Below are 10176 nucleotides of genomic sequence, written 5' to 3'. Positions count from 1 at the left end.
TCCTCCTCATGTTTGGGGGGCTTTCCACACTCCTTGCACACCTGGTCTCGGAACTTAACTAAGTTGTCGGTGCCTCATCGTAGCACCCAAGTGCTGATAACTTGACACCCTTTGTTACAGCAAGAGACATCATATATGGTTCTCAAACTTAAAGGAATCAGAGAAATTTTGGAGTTTTAGAAATCTGAGGCATTTGTTAAAGTTTGGGGGCAATGAAGTTGTGGGACCCAAGGAATTTAACAAAAATCCCCTACCCCTGGACAAGCAGAGCAAGACTAACTCCATTTTGTGCTACACCCACCATCTCATGTATAACCCCCAAATGACCTACTTATTGCTTAAGACACTCCCCCACCCTAGTCAAGCCGCTGAGCACACCCTTACTGGAAACCGGCTCATTTAGGAATGCGGAACCCCTAACCGCCGAAGAATGTAAACCCCGCCTTTTGCCCGCCAAACTTGCGCGCCAATTCTGACCAGAGTGATAGGCTAGTTCAAACAGTTACTATAGGGTAAATTGTAATTCAATTGGCCACCTGCGTGTGGACTAGCATAACTATGCAACTTTCTGTGTGTGTTACAATCTCATTGGCCACTGGCCCCTATAAAACTGCTACGCCTCTTAACCTAGGGGTCCAAGTCCCTGCTCCGCTGTGTCGGGTATACTTGGGCCCAAGCTCCAGCTTGCAAGTAAACCCTCGTGCGTTTGCATTGGTATCGGCTCCTTGGTGGTCTCTCGGATTCGAAATCGAGGCATTGCAAAGTGACCACCAGCCCTTGCACATTTCCTCAGACTGGCACGTTCTAAGATGCTCCTCCAGGGGAGGAAAAATTTTCTTTTACCCTCTTAGTTCTGTGGCTGGCCTAAGAATTAAACTGACAGAAGACAGAATAACAGGAGAAAAGCATATAGATTGATATGATATTTTTATGTGCACATGGGAATCTTCAGAAGGCAAATGAAGACCGAAGAAGCTATTAAATCCCAAAGCCTATATGCCTTTTTACACAAAGAACAATAAATTGTGGGATGTGACAAGACAAAGGGGCTTGAGCAAGGGGCAGTAAATTGTGGGGCAGTGACTAGGAAATTATATGGGGGAAACTAATGGAAGATAACGGTTATATTTGTAGGTTTGCTTGTACAGTTCCATTTCGATGTCGACTCCCAGACTCTGCTGATAAGAATGTTCTCTTCCTGATACAGGAGGGCACCTTTCTCGGGAGAAATTTTATGTCCTGCTTTTAGGTAGAAAGGGGAGGGTAGAGAGTGCTTCCTGTATCTGCTGTTTCTCAAGTGCCTTCAGCTCAAAATAATCAATCTGCCAAAGTGGCATATTTTGGGGTGGCATGTTCCTTTCACTCCATTTGCCACCATAAGGGGAGAATCATGGTCCTGAGCTGGTCCCCACCATCCTCAGGTTTGGGGACCTCCTGACAGTGAGACCTTCCTCTCACTTTGTGCTTGGCTACAACACAAATCTGCTCTTGTAGGGGAGTCTTCTCTTCCAAGAGGCCTCTTTAAGCTGCTTGAGCCTGAGAAGGACATAGTTAGGGAGGCTGTTAGCATGATCTTTGAGAAGAGTGTGAATATCTGGGTGACGTCCAGCCAGAGGCTGCTTCTACCCTGTAAATATGGAAGCCAATGGTAATGGCTAAAGCCTTTTAGGACACGATCACTCAGGGCCAGACTGAAGGGGAAATGAGGTTAGGGTGTGAGCAGCATCCTTGGGGAGACTGGTTACCAAGGCTGCAGGGTCATCAGTCCTCAGAGCCTGTCTCAGAGCAGCAGGGTGGGGATTGGTAGTACTGAGCAAGGGTCCTGAAGGGTGGAGCTGGAGGCATGGGGTAGGGGCTCTTGGGGGGGACCACTGGTTTCTAGCATGGGTCAGTCATCCCTTCCTTCTATGCCAACAGTCTTCATTTATCTGGAAAAGAAGCAAGCAGGGCAAGTGATGTGGGAGTGGGGAGTACTGAGTCTACACCCTCTGCTTTTGCTCATTATCCTAGGAGAGGGAAGGTGTTCAGGTCTCAGTCCTGAGGGTCTGCCCACACACAGGGACAATGTTCTTGCCCCTTGGGCTATTTCAGGTGGAGTTGGTGGTGAGCAGTACCAACCAAGTCCTTGCATCTGACAGTATTAAGGTGTCCTCATTACCTCTGAACAGGTATTAGTGTGTAATGGGGCTCCTTGCTTGAGGCAAAACAATGTCTATTTCCAGAACTCAGGTGAAGCCGGATATTTCTGACAACCAGTGGGACAGTATCCTCTTTCTTGTGGACTGTGGTCTTTCAGGAAGAGTCCTCACCAAAGGGAAGAGGTGTCCCAAGCCAAAGAGTTTCCCCAGTGGAGGCATTAAGGGGCAAAGCAGTTCTGGGTCCAGCCTTGCCTCTTTCCATCACCAGCCAGCCCCCATGGGCTCACGTCTAGGTGCTAAGGCATAGGAAATGGGGTCACTGGGATGGTTGGAGCTGCAAAAGTCACTTCTCCAAAATTCTGTAAGGCAGTGGGGCCCAAGCAGCCTTGCTCTGGACACCTGTGACAGGGCATGGCATGGGAGGAGAGAGGTTTTGCCCCACTTTGTATGGCTGTGGGCAGGCTCGGGTTTCACCGGGATGGCTGGGGGACCCAGCGTTACCCAGCAGAAGCGTGTCAGGCAGGCAGTCCCTGGTAGAAGAGGAAGAAATCTGCAGCTGTTGTATAGCAACTGACCAGTTTCATCCCTGAGCACATATGGGTCACACCCTGGGACTCCTAGAAATGCTTGGGGGGATTTAGCAGGCAGTGTGGTCCTGCCTGAGCCAAGGAATTAGTGTGCCTACTGGCTTCTTCCTTTTAAGAGCTTGTCAGCAGCCTTGGAGTTATGTGAGAAGGAAAAGAAACCAGGTTTTCTGTTTAAGAAAACAAAACCCTGTTTTTGTCCACAGACAGATTCTTCCAAGCAGCTGCTTTCTGAAAGCCTGGGCCTCCAGGTTCCTGCTGCACGTGTGCCCGGGGCTGGGAGGCTGCCTGGAGGAATTGTTGGTGACTGTGGCGTGAGCTGCTGGGGTTCTGGGGCCTGGACGCTGTGTGATCTGACCCTGCACCGCACAGACGGCCTGGCTGGGGCTCACAGGGGTTGGCTGCCGCCAGCACTGGCAATTCCTCAAGGTGAAAGCACTCTCTAGCGGGTCATTCCGGCTGTGTCTGAGTGGCTTTCTGTTCACAGAATCATTTATTTCTGGTGTCAGGGAGGCCCAGGGCGGCTTTTCCCGCTGGCTGTAAATGCTATGAGCACCATCGATTCCTCTGCTCCCATCCATGGAAATCTGCTGGAGCAGCAAGTCTGTGTCTGGGATTCCTAGTGGGGGCGGGGGGAGGGCAAGGGTCAGGGTGGCTTTGGTTCCCTCCCTCCTGGCAGAGGCTGGTGGCAGGACGCTGAAGCCCCTGCAGGCCCCCAGGGAGCAGCCTATTGGTTTGGACACTATGTCGGAGTTTCCTGGCCTGCAGCTGGGGGCGTGTGGCTTCCTGTACACCCCCAGGCCTACACTGCCACCTGACGCTTCTCATGGAGCCTATCCTGTCCCAGAGCAACCGGATGTACCCCTGAGCTTGACTGAGGACTCGCTCAAGGCTCATCTTCTTCCCTTCAAAGATGCCCCGGATGTCCCTTTTCCCTCCTCCTCGCTTGGGCTGCAGCTCACCCAGGTAGGGGCTGTTGCTAAATCCAAACTTACAGGAAGGGCCACTGCCCAGCCTCAGGCTAGAGCACAGTGGCTAGAACGAACGTGGTGTGCATGCCCGCTGTGACTGCGAGAGGGTGACCTCATGCGAACTTGTCTGCATGTGACCCTGTGTGTGTGTGTGTGTGTGTGTGTGTGTGTGTGTGTGTGTGTGTTGGCGTCTGTGTCTCTGTGGAAGTGCATGTTCATAGTGTGTGAGTGGGTGTCTGAGTGGGATGTGTGGTCCTTGTGTCTATGTGTGCATGAGGGGGTCTGAGTGTGTACCTCTCTCAGCCCTTCCTTGCTCTAGTCCATGTCTCCCTGTCATGGGAGGATTTATGGAAAATCCCAGGGATGAGGTGGTGGGTGTGGAGGAGACCTCAGATACGGGTCTCTTTGCCCTCAGAGCTGCTCTGGAGCCAGAGGGGGCAATGTTTCCTGGTCCCTGAGAGCCTCTCCTGAGAGAAAAGCATTAATCTGCTTGTCAAAAGGAAAATGACTATTTGTCCATGTCTGGAAGGACCCCAGGGGGTGGGGGGAGGGGGGAAGGGCTGGCTCTGAGTCACCATTGTCTCCTGGGCCCAGCAGAGTAGAGGCAGGGGATGTGACAGACTGATGAGCCCATGGCCAGTGTAGGCTGTGCACCCTGGGGGCTGACACTAGTGGTCGGCCTAGTAAGGGTTGGGCTGCAGCCTGAGGAGGTGGGAGGGTCCAGAGAGGCAGGGGCTGAGGAAACGGGGCCTGGTCAACGTTGCATCGGCATTGCATCAACTGGTAGCTGGTGCAAGAGGTTGGGGACACTATGTGAGTGTTGAGGGCCAAGGTGGGTGCAGCATTCCCTTTTGATGGACCCAGAAGAGCATGGCAAGCTCAGGATCTAGAGACACTGGCCTTACTTCATGGAGGCCCTGCTGACTAGAAGCCTCAGGTGGGAGGAAGCTTCTGTTAGAGCCTCCATGGTGGAAGAGATAGGCTTCTCTCTTTTTTCCTTGCTCTTATTTCCCCTACACCCTTTTTTTAGTGCCTGGGGCAGGTCCTGGCAAGTCTTCCCAACTGGGTCATTGTCTATGGAGTGAATGCCTGAGAGAATTAATGAACTGCTAGAGGTCAGATGCCTGGGCCTGAGGCATGGTTCTACCACTGACCACTGACCAGAGGCTCCTTCATGGGCCTCCATTTCCACCTGTGCAGTGGCTGGGGCCCTTCATGGTCTGGCTATCCATGGTCCTGTGGCTGGTAAGGCCTTCCCAGAAGCCAGAGGACATATTATGGTAGGGACACTCCATGCATACACTTGCCCACCATTCCCTTTCTGTTTGTCAGGAGTCTGTGTCTCTGGCCCCAAGGGTGAGGCTCCTGTGCTGCTGGGCCTCAGGCGACTGCCCATTTCTATCATGGCAACCTAGGGATGACGCCCCCCCAGTGGTGAGTGGACAGGAATCTGTGGCCACTTGGATTATTTTTCTGGGCTTGGCCCTACATCTAGGGGTAAGTGGGTAGAAGAAGGAGTCAAAGCCAGAGCTCACAGAGAGGGGGATGGGGATGCAGCAGAGGGCAGGGCTGGGTAATTTCTCCCTCCTGGTGTGAGTAAGTGACTTTCAATCCATGAGAAGAACACATTACACACATTCATTTGCTCACTAGTTAGACATTGACTGAGCACTTACTCTGGGCCAGAACCTCTCCTTTGGCCTAAAGGGACCCAAACCACTTCCAGTCTTTTAGGCGCCTGCTATAGCAAGAAACAAAGGGGCTGAATTTGTGTTCTTCTGTAGTTCCATGTTGAATCTGGTCTATTTGCCCAAGCAAAGAGAACGCAGCCAAAGGGATGTTGTGCAAGTTATGAGTCTATTCCTTAAGGGATTCCTTAAGGGATTCCTAAGTTATGAGTCTATTCCTTATGAGTCTATTCCTTGCATGCCACCTGGAGACACCTTGTAAAGGAGCGCATGACAGCTTCCTCAGAGATAAGAAGCCTTGTGGAGAGACAGTGAGGCTCAGGCCACTCTCAGCTATGTCAGTCTTCCCAGCTGAGTACCAGGCATGAGGGAATCCATTGAAACCATCTGTTGAAGAGATAAATTGGCCAACTGAGCACAACCCAGTTTGCTGATTTTAGGCCATTAAGTTTTGGGGTAGTTTTAAAAAATGTATCAGAAGCTAAATGAACAAAAATTTGTACACAGGAATAGAGGTGCTACCATAACAAAAATCTAAATCATGTGGGTAGACTTTGGGGCTGAGTGGCAGTTGGAGGCTAGAAGGATAAGGTTGTGGAGGCTAGAAGGGCAGGGAGGAAACTGCTATCGCAGGCTAGAGAAAGGGCAATCTATGCTGTATTGTGGTGGATAAATTAGTGTGATCTTGGAGAATAGAAAATGTAGCCAATGAATCTGTGCCTCTGGCTAAGGAGATTTCCAGGAAGAATGCTGGAAGTGCCCATTGGGAAAAAGACAGTCTCTTCAATAAATGCTATTGGGAGAACTGGTCAGCTACATGAAAAAGAAAGAAATGGGACCACTTTCTTACACCATACACAAAGATAAATTCAAAATGGATTAAGAACCTAAATGTGAGACCTGAAACTATAAAAATCCTAGAAGAGAGCACAGGCAGAAATTTCTCTGACATCAAACATAACAACTTTTTTTCTAGATATCTCCTGAGGCAAGGGAAATAAAAGCAAAAATAAACTACTGGAACTACATCAAAATAAAAGGCTTCTGCACAGCAAAGGAAAACATCCACAAAACTAAAAAGACAGCCTACTGAGTGGGAGAAGATATTTGTAAATGACATATCCTATAAAGGGTTAGTATCCAAAATATATAAAGAGCTGATACAACTCAATACCCTCCAAACAAATAACCCAATTAAAAATGGGCAGACATTTCTCCAAAGAAGAAATACATTTGGCCAACAGACATATGAAAAGATACTCACCATCACTCATCATCAAGGAAATGCAAATCAAAACTGCAATGAAATATCACCTCACACCTGTCAGAATGGCTAAAATCAAAAGCACAAGAAACAATAAGTATCAGAGAAGATGTGGAGAAATAGGAACCCTCATGCACTATTGGCGGGAGTGAAAACTGGTACAGCTACTCTGGAAGACGGTATGGAGGTGTCTAAAAAAATTAAACATGGAATTACCCTATGATCCAGTTATTGTACTATTGGGAATTTACCCACAAAATACAAAAACCCTAAGTCAAAGGGATACATGCACCCCGATGTTAATAGCAGCATTATCAACAGCAGCCAAATTATGGAAACATAATTGCCCTAGTGTCCATTGACTCATGAATGGATAAAGATGTGGCATATATACACTGGAATACTACTAAGCTATCAACAAACACAAAATCTTGCCATTTGCAATGATGTGGGTGGAGCTAGAGTGTATCAAACTAAGCAAAATAAGTCAGAGAAAGACAAATACCATCATGATTTCACTCATGTGGAATTTAAGAAATAAAACAAATGGGCAAAGGGAAAAGAAGAGAGAGAGGCAAACCCAGAAACAGACTCTTAACTACAGAGAACAAACAGATGGTTACCAGAGGGGAAGTGGGTGAGGGATATGGGTTAAACAGGAGTGCACTTGTTGTGATGAGCACCAGGTGATGTTTGGAAGTGTTGAATCACTATATTGTACACCTGAGACTAATATTACACTGTATGTTGACTATATTTGGATTTAAAACAATAGTAATGAAAGAGAGTGCCCATTAGCTTCTTTTAGCAGCATAAACTAAGGTATTGTGAGAGAAAGAGGAGCTCAAGAAGGAACTATTCTGTCTGCAAGACGTTAGAAGCAATGGAAAGGTTCCAGGACAGTATCTTCAGCAAAAGTCTCAAAGTAAGAAATGGTCTCAGGGCAAAGAATGAATCAAGTTAATGGCTGTAAGGCTCTTTGTTTATATCTCAGAAAGATTTAAGGTCGTGAGTTAGTAGATTCTCTCAGCTGGGCATGAGAGCTTCTAACACAATCCTGACACCCACTCTAAGTAGGAAGAGGTGCAGCGGGGAAAGCACGAATGTTCCAAGCCTGATTAAATCCACACAACTTAAAAGAGACTTGTCCTGGCAAAAACACTACTAGCTTGAATTAAAAGGAACAGAAACAGTGAAATGAAAACAGGTTTCTCGGCTTCTAACTCTTCACAGGCATAAAGCAGTAGTGATTGCTACCCAGTTGTAAATATGATCCATTAATTCTTGAAAAGTAAAGACATCACAGAGAGTGGAGCCTACAATGTGAAGCCAAGAACCAAGGAGAACAATGATTAGGGAATTACTCCTGGGAAGCCGAAAATAAGCCCTAATTGAGGAACTCTCTTTGCTTCTACGATTGTGGGAATACCAACATGTACCCAGTTAGATCTCAAAATTGCTATGGGACAGTAACTACTATATGCCTCTCATTTACCCCCCCCCCCCTTTTAAATGAAGATGTCTCCAGGGGACATCTATCCCCTTCTCATCCTTTTCTGTTAAGTATGTTGAGGTCAAATAACTTGTCCTTTTAATTCCTAGATCTCTGAATCAACATGAACACCATTCAAAGAACTGCATCCAGGGAGCCCTGCCTACATCTAGATCAATATTATAAATGATTTGCCACAATCCGCCCTCCAGCACCAGTGATTCATATCTCTCCCACATGCAAAATACATTCACCCTCTCACAAGACCCCCAAATTTTCAACTGATTACACCATCAGGATCCAAGTTCAAGGTCTCATCATCACATTAAAATTCTTCCAGCCTCTACTCATTACCTAATGCCAAAGCCCTTCCATCCTTTAGGTGTCTGTCACAGCTGCACCACTTTCCTGACCAAAATGTGTTTTGGTTTCCTAGGATTGTTGTCATAAATTACCACAAATTGGTAGTTTAAAACAGAAATGTATTCTTTAACAGTTCAGGAGGACCAAAGTCCAAAATCAAGATGTCAGCAGGGCTGGTGCCTTCTGGGTGCTCTGAGGGCAAATTTGTTCCATATTTCTGTCCTAGCTTCTGGATGTGGCAGGCAATCTTTGGCACCATTTGGCTTGTAGCCCCACCATTCCAACTTCTGCCACCTTCTGCATGTGGCTCTCTTCCTCATGTAGAGGAAGAAACATCTGTATCTGTTTATGGCTTTCTTACGAGGACACCAGTCATTGGATTTAGGGCCCACCCTAATCCCCTATGACATCATCTTAATTAATTACATCTGCAAAGACCCTGTTTCCAATAAGGTCACATTCTGAGGATCCAGGTGGACATGAATTCTGGACGCTGTACAAATATCACTTAATTTCTTAACTCCTACAACCCCCTGAAGGACAGATATTGGCCACATTCACAAATGCCAAAGCAGAGGCAGAGAGGGATGAATTGATACACATATTTCAGAGATATGTTCAGTTCCAGACCACTGCGATAAAGCAGGTATTACAATAAAGCGAGTCAAATGAACTTTTTGGGTTTCTCAGTGCATATAAGTTACGCTTACACTATATGGTAGTCTATAAAATGTGCAATGGAATTATGCTAAAAAATGTTTATACCTTAATTAAAACAGTTTATTGCTAAAAATTCTAGCCATCATTTGAGCTTTCAGTGTGTCAATATTTTGCTCATGGGGGGTTCTTGCTTGCTGCTGATGACTGCTGATTGATCAGGGTGGTGGTGTTGAAGGCTGGGGTGGATGTGGCAATGTCTTACAGTAAGACAACAGTGAAGTTTGCCATATCGATTGAATCTTCCTTTCGTGAATGATTTCTCTGTAGCATGTGATGCTGTTTGATAGCATTTCCCCCACAATAGAACTTCTTTCAAAGTTGGAGTCAATCCTCTCAAACCCTGCCGCTGCTTTATCACCTAAGCTTCTGTCATATTCTAAATTCTTTGTTGTCACTTCAACAGTCTTCACAGCATCTTCACCAGGAGCAGTTTCCATCTCAAGAAACCACCTTCTTTGTTCACTCATATGAAACAACTCCTTATCCCTTAAAGTCCTGTCATGATATTGCAGTAATTCAGTCCTGTCTTCAGGCCCCACTTCTAGTTCTCTTGCTTTTTCCACTACATGTGTAGTTTCTTCCTCCACTCAAGTCCTGAACCCCTCAAAGTACTCCATGAGGGTTGGAACCCACTTCTAAACTCCTGTTCATGTTGATACTTTGACCTTTTCCCATGAATCATGAATGTTCTTAATGGTATCTGGAATGGTGAATCCTTTCCAAAAGGCTTTCAATTTACTTTGTCCAGATCTATCAGAGGAATCTCTATCTATGCTAGCTAAAGCCTTATGAAATATAGTTCTTAAATAAAACTTGAAACTCAAGATGACTCCTTGATCCATGGGCTACAGAATGGCTGTTGTGTTTGCAGGCATGAAAACAGAATTCATCACATTGTACATCTCCTTCAGAGATCTTGGGTGACCAGGTGCATTGTCATTGAGCAGTGATATTCT

The sequence above is a fragment of the Felis catus genome, chromosome B3 (genome assembly GCF_018350175.1).
Source record: "Felis catus isolate Fca126 chromosome B3, F.catus_Fca126_mat1.0, whole genome shotgun sequence".
NCBI lineage: Eukaryota > Metazoa > Chordata > Mammalia > Carnivora > Felidae > Felis > Felis catus.
The sequence above is the reverse complement of the archived record's forward strand: the minus strand, read 5'-3'. Positions refer to the sequence as shown.